Genomic DNA, 10,217 nt, shown 5'->3' with positions numbered 1-10,217 from the left:
CGGTTGGACTCTGTTTGGCTCCGTTGGTCCGGACATGGGTAGTGTGATGCAGCGTGGTAGCCGGCAGAAATTCCTCCCCCTCATCGTGTACCGGGAGATGAGAGCATTGAGCTCCCCCATTTATGATTTGGGGTAGGAGGATAGGTGTACTCCGACAGCATCCCGTCCACTCGGTCACTCATCAGGAGTAGTGATGTCAGAGTGCTCGGTTGTCACAGCCCTACCCACTCGGTCTCACCATTGTGTGTGAGATGACTGACTGGCGTCAGGGGTGACCATGGCATTGGCATCATATGCATGATGCATTTATTGTTTGTGATTGCTGCATTTATTTGCTGCATTTATATGGATGCATATGATTGACATGCATACAGGATCTATGACACTTTCGGTTTTGGCGACCTTGTTATACTTGTACTCAGGTCCTGATTAGTATAGTTTTTCTCCTGCTTGTTTCAGTTGCATTTATCCTTCTTGTATCAGGAGACTGTACGCATGATTAGTGCTGGTTGTTATTTTCTTTATTATACATATCAGTTGATACCCGCTGAGTGTTGGACTCACACCCTCCTCCGTTGTTATTTTCAGGTTGATGTTGTCCGGAGAGAGTTCCAGTCGCTAGTCCCCTGCAGTCCACGAGGACGTATGATGATCTTGTGGTTTTCTTGTTTTAGACTATGTTTGGGCTTGTTTGTGTTGATACATTTGGATCTTGTATGGATTCTTATTGCCTATGAGTTTTATTGGATTTGTTTTACTACACGCCTGCCTAGACGGCAGAAGAGGTAAGTTGATTTTATCGTCAGATTTGAGCTTTATGAGTGTAGTGGAGTAGGACATCGGTTTTGTGCTTTATGGATGTAGTTGAGTAGGGTTATTTTTGAGTCATATTATCACTGTAACGCCCACCCTTCTTACCCAAGGGCGGCGCTACGATCTTATACTACTTACGTACATGCTTTAGTTATACTATAACAGCGGAAAATTTTAAATCATTCCTTTTTCTTAAATAAGCATGATATCACATATTCTGATTAGTTCGAATGTGCATATATTGATCATATAATTAAAAATATTAATTTGTCCGAATCGTTCTTGCCGAGCCACCACCACACACATCACTATCTGCTCCTCCTGCTGCTCCGTCGTTCCGAATATCATTCCCCCATATCTGCGGTACAAGGAAAGTAAGCTATGAGCACTCATGGCTCAGTAAGTTCCTTTCCTACTCACTAAAACTGAATTCATATCATTGCATATCAATATCATGCGAGGTATCATAAGCATACGACATACAAGGGTATCATATTCATATTCATATCATAATATCACATGACATTATATCTAATCATCAGATAATTCAAGCACATATTTAGGCAATGCATCATGAATTTGAAAACTTATACTTATAAGTACTTGAAATTAATATCATCATTAGAGGGGATCCCGGTTTGTACCACATACATAATGCGCGCGCTTCATAGGTAGGTCCAAGGTAGCAAGTCTTGAACCCCACCATGCATACATACTAGGCCCGAGTCTTACTCCATCGACCTAGGGCATTCAGAGGCCCATTACTAACGAGGCCCGAGTCTTACTCCATCGACCTAGGGCACTCAGAGGCCCATTACTGACGAGGCCCAAGTCTTACTCCATCGACCCCGGGGCGTTTACGGAGCCCACCCTTGGTACAAACCATACAAAAATAACTTATCATGCATAACTATCATATCATGTCCCTAACAATCTTTCATGCATTCCCTTTTTCATTTCTTTTCATTATGTATAGCATTTCATATGCTATAACATATCATGGCATATTACATAATATAATTTCATTTCTTCTCATTATGTATAGCATTTCCTATACTATAACATATCATGGCATGTTACGTAACATAATTTCATTTCTTCTCATTATGTATAGCATTTCCTATGCTATAACATATCATGGCATGTTACGTAACATAATTTCATTTCTTCTCATTATGTATAGCATTTCCTATGCTATAACATATCATGGCATATTACATAACATAATTTCATTTCTTCTCATTATGTATAGCATTTCCTATGCTATAACATATCATGGCATGTTACGTAACATAATTTCATTTCTTCTCATTATGTATAGCATTTCCTATGCTATAACATATCATGGCATGTTACGTAACATAATTTCATTTCTTCTCATTATGTATAGCATTTCCTATGCTATAACCTATCATAGCATATTACATAACATAATTTCATTTCTTCTCATTATGTATAGCATTTCCTAGGTTTCTTTCCCTTTTTCTTTTATTTTCCTTCATGGCCGAAACCTACCAGTCCTTAAGCTAGGTTTCTTAAGTGGCCTAAAGCATGGAAAGCCTAAGTAAATATCATGGCAAAAGTTACTAAGAACATCATACACAAAATTGGATCATAAACAAGCTAGGACTCTTGTGATCTTACATGTCTTATATCATGTAACTAATTTTCTACATTCCAATTAAACCTGAGAGCATTAATCAACTTTCATATCATAATATCACAGAGGTCTTGAGCATATTAATATTTTTGTTTAGGCTAATCTAAGCTATCCCTTTTATCATGGCCGAAAAAAAGAACCCTAAAAAGAGTTCATGAGTTTCTAGCAATGTGAACACCCTTTAAGAAACTTTATATCCTATCATAGGAGCATGTTTATTTAAATTTTTTTGAAGGTCTTTCTAACCCTTAACCTTTCTGGTCCGAAGCATACAAGTGAGTTTTCTTTTGGTTCCAATTAATTTCCAAGCAAGAAAACCATAGAAAGGTCCTTAGCATTTCATAGAGGGAACCTTGCACTAGTTTGGTTAGACAATAATTTTTCCTAACCTCTTTACAATATTTTTGGTTGAATTTCTAGGGCTAAATACTCCTCTGATCATGCATCATATGTGTATAAAAACATAGGGAAAAACTTTCTTACAAGACATAGAAAAATCATCATGAAGAGAGGACTTATACAAGTATTCCTAGATTGAAAAAACCCTTTTGAATCCGAATTTTCTTAAATTTGTTTCTAGCTTTAAAAATCCTCATAAAAAAAATCTGAAAATACATAAGAAGCCTTGTACCACAGGTGAGGGGAAGCTTACCTTCTTTGCTTAAGTTTCCTAGAGTTGAGAACTTGCTTGTGGACCTTTCTTCCTTGCTTGCTTTTCTCGGCACCAATGGAGGAAGAAGTGGCTAGGTCTTTTGGTAGAGAGGAGGAGGAAGAAGAGGAGGCTTCTTCCTCTTGTGTTGCTCGGCAACAAAAAGAAAGAAAGAAAAGAGGGAGTGTCTCGGCACCTCTAGGAGAAGAGGAGGAGAGTGAGTTGAGGATGAAGCCACCCCTCCATGCCTATTTATACTAAAATGAGGGGAGGAAAACTTGACTTGATTCATCCTCCTTATTTATTTCTCCTCTTTAATGATAAGAATATTCTAGAGAAATGCTTCTTGAGTTCTCTCTTTTCTTTCCTTTAATTAAAATTCCTATCTCTCCTCTTACAATATCCTCTCCTATCACACTTGGTTAACATATGCATGCATCCACAAGAGAACCAAGGATCAAAACTTGGTTATGTATATTTTTACTTCTTTTTACTTCCTTTTCCTTTTAAGTAAAAAGAATCCTTTCTTATTCTTAACTACTTAGTCCTTTCTCTCCTTATCAATAATTCTCCTATCCCCTTTGATATCCTATACATGTTCCTTACAAGAGGTCCAAGGTTCAATCCTATTTCTCTTCTAACATATTATTGATATTCTTTTGTACATAATAATTCATATATCACCATATTATGCATTATGCATAAATATTTCTTACACATATATATTATCTCATATTCCTTCCTTTTGTTTACATTAATTCCATGTATTATAAATATAGATGATTTATATTCTCAACTTTATTTTCTTTCATAAAGTTTTAATCATCTAAATCCTTCCCATCTTAATATTCAACTTAGAATATTTACCCCTTCTTTTCACTACCTTCAAACTCTCATTATTCTTACTTTCTTATCTAGGCTTTCTAGGGGTGTTACAATCACTGTTACAGTTTGTTAAATTATTAACTGCGTGGGTGATTGTTTATATTATTGTTATTGTTCCGGCCGTGTTAGCCGAGGTATATGTGGCCCAGAGAGCGATGTAGAAAGTTTCAGATTGTCCGCCGTACAGGGGAGATGCTGCCAAAATTTCTTCGGACAGGGACTCCTCCGGGGCGTGACAATTTATTTGGTATCAGAGCACAGGTATACAATCCTTTGTTTTCGTATTTTGGATATTTGGGATAACCTAATACCAATTTATTTGGTATCAGAGCGCCAAGTTTGGCGATACTTGTTGTTTTTCATGTTACAGATTTTCGAGATTTATCTGATACCAATTTATTGGTATCAGAGGGGGTTATGGATACCTGCTTTTGGTGTTCTGGATTTTTTTTTGTTAACCCAAGTTTGTGAGTCAAACTAGGTAGTTATTTTGGATTGCATGGATTTTTCCATTGTGTATATGTTTTAGACTTCTGTTTTGGATTTATATGGATTTCCGGTGATTTTCTTGTACGGAATTCCGAGGTCAATTTGGGGACTGGACATCGACGGAACATCTCCAGACAGCAAATAGGTATGATGTTTATTTTATGATTTTTATACTTGTAGTAATATCTGGTGTAATAATTTAACGGATATGAAGCGATGTACATGTGTTTAGGCGCGTGTTTGGGACTCTCGATTGGGATTTACCATTTATCCTGCTTTTAGAAATTTTGCAATTTTCTTTGCAATACCAACCCGTCTACTATTTTAGTATGTTGTATATCTGCATATAGGACTACATATATGGCCATAACAATGTTGTATCCGATTGCCTAGGCTCATTAGTCCCATATATATTGTAGACACATATTGAGAATTTCTTATGGTGGAGCATTGCTCCCACATATTGAGGATTTCTTGTGGTAGAGCGTTGCTCCCACATATGTGGTATTTTCTTTGATAGAGCGTTGCTCTCACACTGGTAGATCTTTTGGTATTGGAAATGGTCGATTTTGATATTATACTTGGCATGGACTGTTTGTCAGCATATCATGCCACTATTGAGTGCCAGACGAGGGTGGTCACATTCCGGCCTCCGAACCAACCCTCGTTGGATTTCACTAGCATCAAAGACGATGGCATATCGATTATTTCAACGATTCAGGCTCAGAAGCTGCTGTCACATGGCTGTCAGGGTTTTCTGTTATCTTTGATTAGTACTCAGGACAGCAGTAGTTCACAGCTCTCCGACGTTCCGGTTGTCCGAGAGTACCTAGATGTATTCCCAGAGGAGCTACCAGGTCTGCCTCCCAGAAGGCAAGTGGAGTTCGCTATTGAGCTGATTCCGGGGACCGCGCCGGCATCGAAAGCTCCTTATGGTATGGCGCCAAAAGAGTTGAACAAGCTGAAGGTTCAACTCCAGGAGCTTTTGGATAGGGGATTTATTCACCCTAGTGTTTCTCCATGAGGTTCTCCGGTGTTATTTGTCAAGAAGAAGGATAGTACACTGAGATTATGCATTGACTATAGACAGCTGAATGCAGTGACCATCAGAAATAAATATCCTTTACCACGGATCGAGGATTTGTTTGATCAGCTCAGAGGTACATCAGTGTATAAGATTGATCTGCGGTCCGGATATCATCAGCTGAGAGTACGAGATTTTGATATCCAGAAGACAGCTTTCCGTACCAGATACGGTCATTATGAGTTTTTGGTAATGTCATTTGGGCTTACTAATGCTCCAGCGGCGTTTATGGACTTGATGAACCGCGTCTTTCTGGAGTATCTGGATCAGTTTGTTATCGTTTTCATTGATGACATATTGGTCTACTCGCATTTCGAGGAGGAGCATGCACAACATCTTCGCATAGTCTTGGAGACTCTTCGACGACATCAGCTGTACGCGAAGTTCAGCAAGTGTGCATTCTGGCTATCTTCAGTCAGTTTTCTGGGACATGTGGTCTCGAGCAGAGGTATTTCAGTAGACCCTCAGAAGATCGAGGGTGTCACCAGCTGGGAGCAGCCGAAGTCAGTGCAAGAGATCCGCAGTTTTCTGGGACTAGCCGGATATTACCGACGTTTTGTCGAGGGTTTCTCGCGTATTGCTATGCCGCTGACACGCCTTACCAGGAAAGGCATGAAGTTCACGTGGTCCGAGGATTGCGAGACCAGCTTTCAAGAGCTGAAGCGGAGATTAGTGTCGGCTCTAGTTTTGGTTTTACCATCTGGAGAGGATGGATTTGTACTCTACACCGACGCGTCTCTTCAGGGTTTGGGCGCTGTTCTGATATAGCACGGCAGGGTAGTCTCCTATGCTTATCGACAGTTGAAGGAGCATGAGAAGAACTACCCAGTTCATGATCTGGAGTTAGCTGCCATCATCTTTGCTCTGAAGCTTTGGCGGCATCATTTATACGGCATTACATTTGAGATTCTCACTGATCATAAGAGTCTCAAATATATTTTTACTCAGAAGGAGCTTAATCTCCGACAGAGGAGATGGATGAAGTTCCTAAAGGATTATGATTGTACCATTAGCTATACCACCCGGGGAAAGCTAATGTGGTTGCAGATGCACTCAGCAGGAAGTCCAGAGGGACTTTGGCTTGCCGCCGAGTTTCAGTTACAAACTTGGTTCAGGGTTTCTCCGAGTTAGACCTTGAGGAGCAGGGACATACAGAGCAGGGTATTCTGGTTACCATGGTTGCTCAGTCGTCGATCAGGACGAGGATCCGAGAGGCCCAGGCCAGTGATCAGCATTTACAGTTTATTGGCAGCCAGATAGCTTCCGGGCAGCAGACCGAGTTCACCCGAGACGAGGAGGGTATTATATACTTCCGAGGTAGATTATGTGTATCTCAGTCTCATCCGGTCTTACATGAGCTACTTCAGGAGGCTCATCGTTCTCAATTTGTGATCCAACCAGGCGGGACTCGCATGTATCGAGATTTGAGGCGTTCCTATTGGTAGAACGGTATGAAGAAAGACATCGCGGAATTTGTAACTAAATGTCTTGTTTGTCAGCAGATGAAGGCTGAGCACCAGAGACCTGCCGGATTACTTCAGCGGATTCCTATTCCCGAGTGGAAATGGGAACATATTACCATGGACTTTGTGGTGGGTTTGCCGAGGACACGACGAGGCCATGACGCGAGTTGGGTAATCGTTGATCGATTAACTAAATTCGCGCACTTCTTAGCGATCCGGAGGACTGATCCCCTGGATCGATTGGCAGATTTGTATTGCCGGGAGATCATCAGATTACATGGTGTCCCTTTGACTATCATTTCGGATAGAGACCCCCGGTTTACGTCTCGTTTCTAGCAGAGTCTGCAGCAGGCCTTGGGCACTCAGCTCCGATTTAGTACAGCTTTCCATCCGCAGACAGATGGACAGTCAAAGCGGACCATTCAGACTCTAAAGGACTTGCTGAGATCGTGTGTATTGGATTTTGGAGGCAGTTGGGAGGACCATTCGTCATTGGTAGAGTTCGCCTACAACAACAGCTTTCATTCGACTATCCAGATGGCACCGTTTGAAGCGTTGTATGGTAGGCCTTGTCGGACACCCATCCTATGGGATGAGGTTGGAGAGGCTCAGCTGTTGGGACCTCATAGAGCTCAGCAGGAGGCAGAGTTGGTCCGTATTATCAGACGGAGGATGTCAGAGGTGCAGGACCGCCAGAAGAGTTATGATGATCGGAGACGCAAACCTTTGGAGTTCTCTATTGGTGATCATGTTTTCCTGAGAGTTTCACCCACAAAAGGGGTGAAGAGATTTGGCCTCAGAGGTAAGCTAGCTCCGTGATACATTGGCCCTTTTCAGATCCTGGAGAGGATTGGAGCAGTAGCTTACCGGCTAGCACTACCACCGTCCCTGGTAGGCGTGCATGATGTATTCCACGTATCTATGCTGAGGAGATACGTATCCGACCCGACGCATGTGCTGACAGATATCTTAGTTTCAGTTCAGCCTGACGTCACTTATGAGGAGATTCCAGTATGGATTCTGGACCGGAAAGAGCGTCAGTTGCGAAACAAGACTATCCGGCTGGTTAAAGTCGGATGACAGCATCATTCGGATGAGGAGGCTACTTGGGAGCTTGAGAATACGATCCGAGCTCGATACCCCCACATTTTCACTTGAGATATGTGATTTAATTTACCGGTCAGCATTTATACTCTATATCTGTTGTTAGTACTTGCTGATGGTAGATAACGAAATTTGGGGACCAAATTTTTATTAGTGAGGGAGAATGTAAAATACCAAAAAATGGTGAATAATAATAAGGGAATTTTTTGAAATTTTTGGAAGCTTGTATAGACGAGTTAACGGGGGTAAAAACAAAGCCTGGGAAAGTTTGCTTAGGCTACCCCGTTTTAGCGAGGAAATGTTGATTTTCTTTATTTCCTTTTCTTTTCTTTTTATTTTCTATTTCTTCATTTGTCACCGTTTGCTCCTCTTTGCCGCGTGCCGAGCCTCACCCACGCCTTCCCCTTCCCTATACCCTAACCGTTCCTCTCCGAGCCGCAAACCGCAGATGCCTCTGCCGATTTCCTCCTCAATCCTCCCGAGCTCTTCGTCCTCCACCCGACGGCCCCACCTTGCTCTGCCACCTCACCAAGCCGCGCGTCGATTTCCATTCTTTTCCGACCACACCACACGAGCGCTGGTCGATTTCTCTTTTTGCCTTAGCCGACCACCACTGTGCTTGGCTGACGCCGCCGCTTCTTCCTCTTATTCTATGATCAGCAGTGTCGCCGATTTCCCCGTGACCTAATCACTGCTGCCGCCCCACCGCACCTGCGACTTATGATCGGCATCCTCGTCGAGCATTGGCGTAAGGATTTCTCACCGGCACCGACTGCCCAGGTCTGATTCGGCCGTCGTCCGTTCATTCTTGGCTGTGATTACTTGCCAGAAGCCAGGCATATGAATTTCCTAGTATCGGCTATGCCCTAGCTTCCAGCCAATTTCCCCACTCACTGGAGCAGGCCACGGTACCCAATCAGGTGCTACACTGATCCTACTTTTCCCCTGATTTCCTTGAGTTGGTTACTCTAGTGTCGTTGATCTTATCTGCCATGGCACACTACCACAGTGACACTCTTCATCCGAGAGTAACCTGCCAATTTAGTTTAGGGGTATTCGAGTGGAGATTTTGACCCCACCTTGCTGCGATCACTGGATCCGGCAGCAACCTCCGCTAACAGTGGGCAAGAATAGGTTGAGGATTATGGTTTAGGATTTTACCCTAATTTAACTTTAAGGATTTTTATTTTAGCTATTCGTTTTGTAGCTAAATAAAAATGTATATATTGGTGATACAGGACTTTGATTTGAGACGGTGTCTCGACGAGGGATCTATTGCGGATACGATCCTTTCTATTGGAGGCGGGTACTTTGACTTTATGTCTTTGATATGCATAGTAATGTCTTTAACAAATAGCAATGATTGTGGTTTTCTTATCTGTTTCGGTTGATCACTACCTGATCTGTTGCATGCCTGGTTGTTTATTTATTTTGCACATCATGCTAGTATTTACCTGATTATACCTATTTATAGAGGTAGTGCCACAGCCATGTTATTTATCATGTTCAGGACCTAGGGTTTTTGATACCTTATCTGGTCTGTGTACCTTGATTTGATCCATTATCCTATGGTACACATTTTATATTTATATATGCATATTGCTATGCTATTCAGGATATTGTCATGGTTAGTGTCATGCATCATCTCGCATGATTGCATGCTGTGCAATAGTTTGCTCCATTATTGTCGAGCACATCGCCAGTTACATGTATCTGTACACACCACCACTCATGGGTTAGTGGTATATTAGACAGGTGTGTGGCAGTTCTGTTGTTAGGCTCTGCTGGTCTGGTGACTCAGCGTGGTAGCCGGCAGACGGTTTTGCTCTGTTTGGCTCCGTGGGTTTAGTGTAGCAGCGTGGTAGCCGGCAAGCGGTTGGACTCTATTTGGCTCCGTTGGCCCGCTCATGGGTAGTGTGACGCAGCGTGGTAGCCGGCAGAGATTCCTCCCCGTCATCGTGTACCGGGAGATGAGAGCATTGAGCTCCCCCATTTATGATTTGGGATAGGAGGATAGGTGTACTCCGACAGCATCCCGTCCACTCGGTCACTCATCAGGAGTAGTGATGT

The sequence above is a fragment of the Zingiber officinale genome, chromosome 2B (assembly GCF_018446385.1).
Source record: "Zingiber officinale cultivar Zhangliang chromosome 2B, Zo_v1.1, whole genome shotgun sequence".
In the NCBI taxonomy this organism is placed as follows: Eukaryota; Viridiplantae; Streptophyta; class Magnoliopsida; order Zingiberales; family Zingiberaceae; genus Zingiber; species Zingiber officinale.
The sequence above is the reverse complement of the archived record's forward strand: the minus strand, read 5'-3'. Positions refer to the sequence as shown.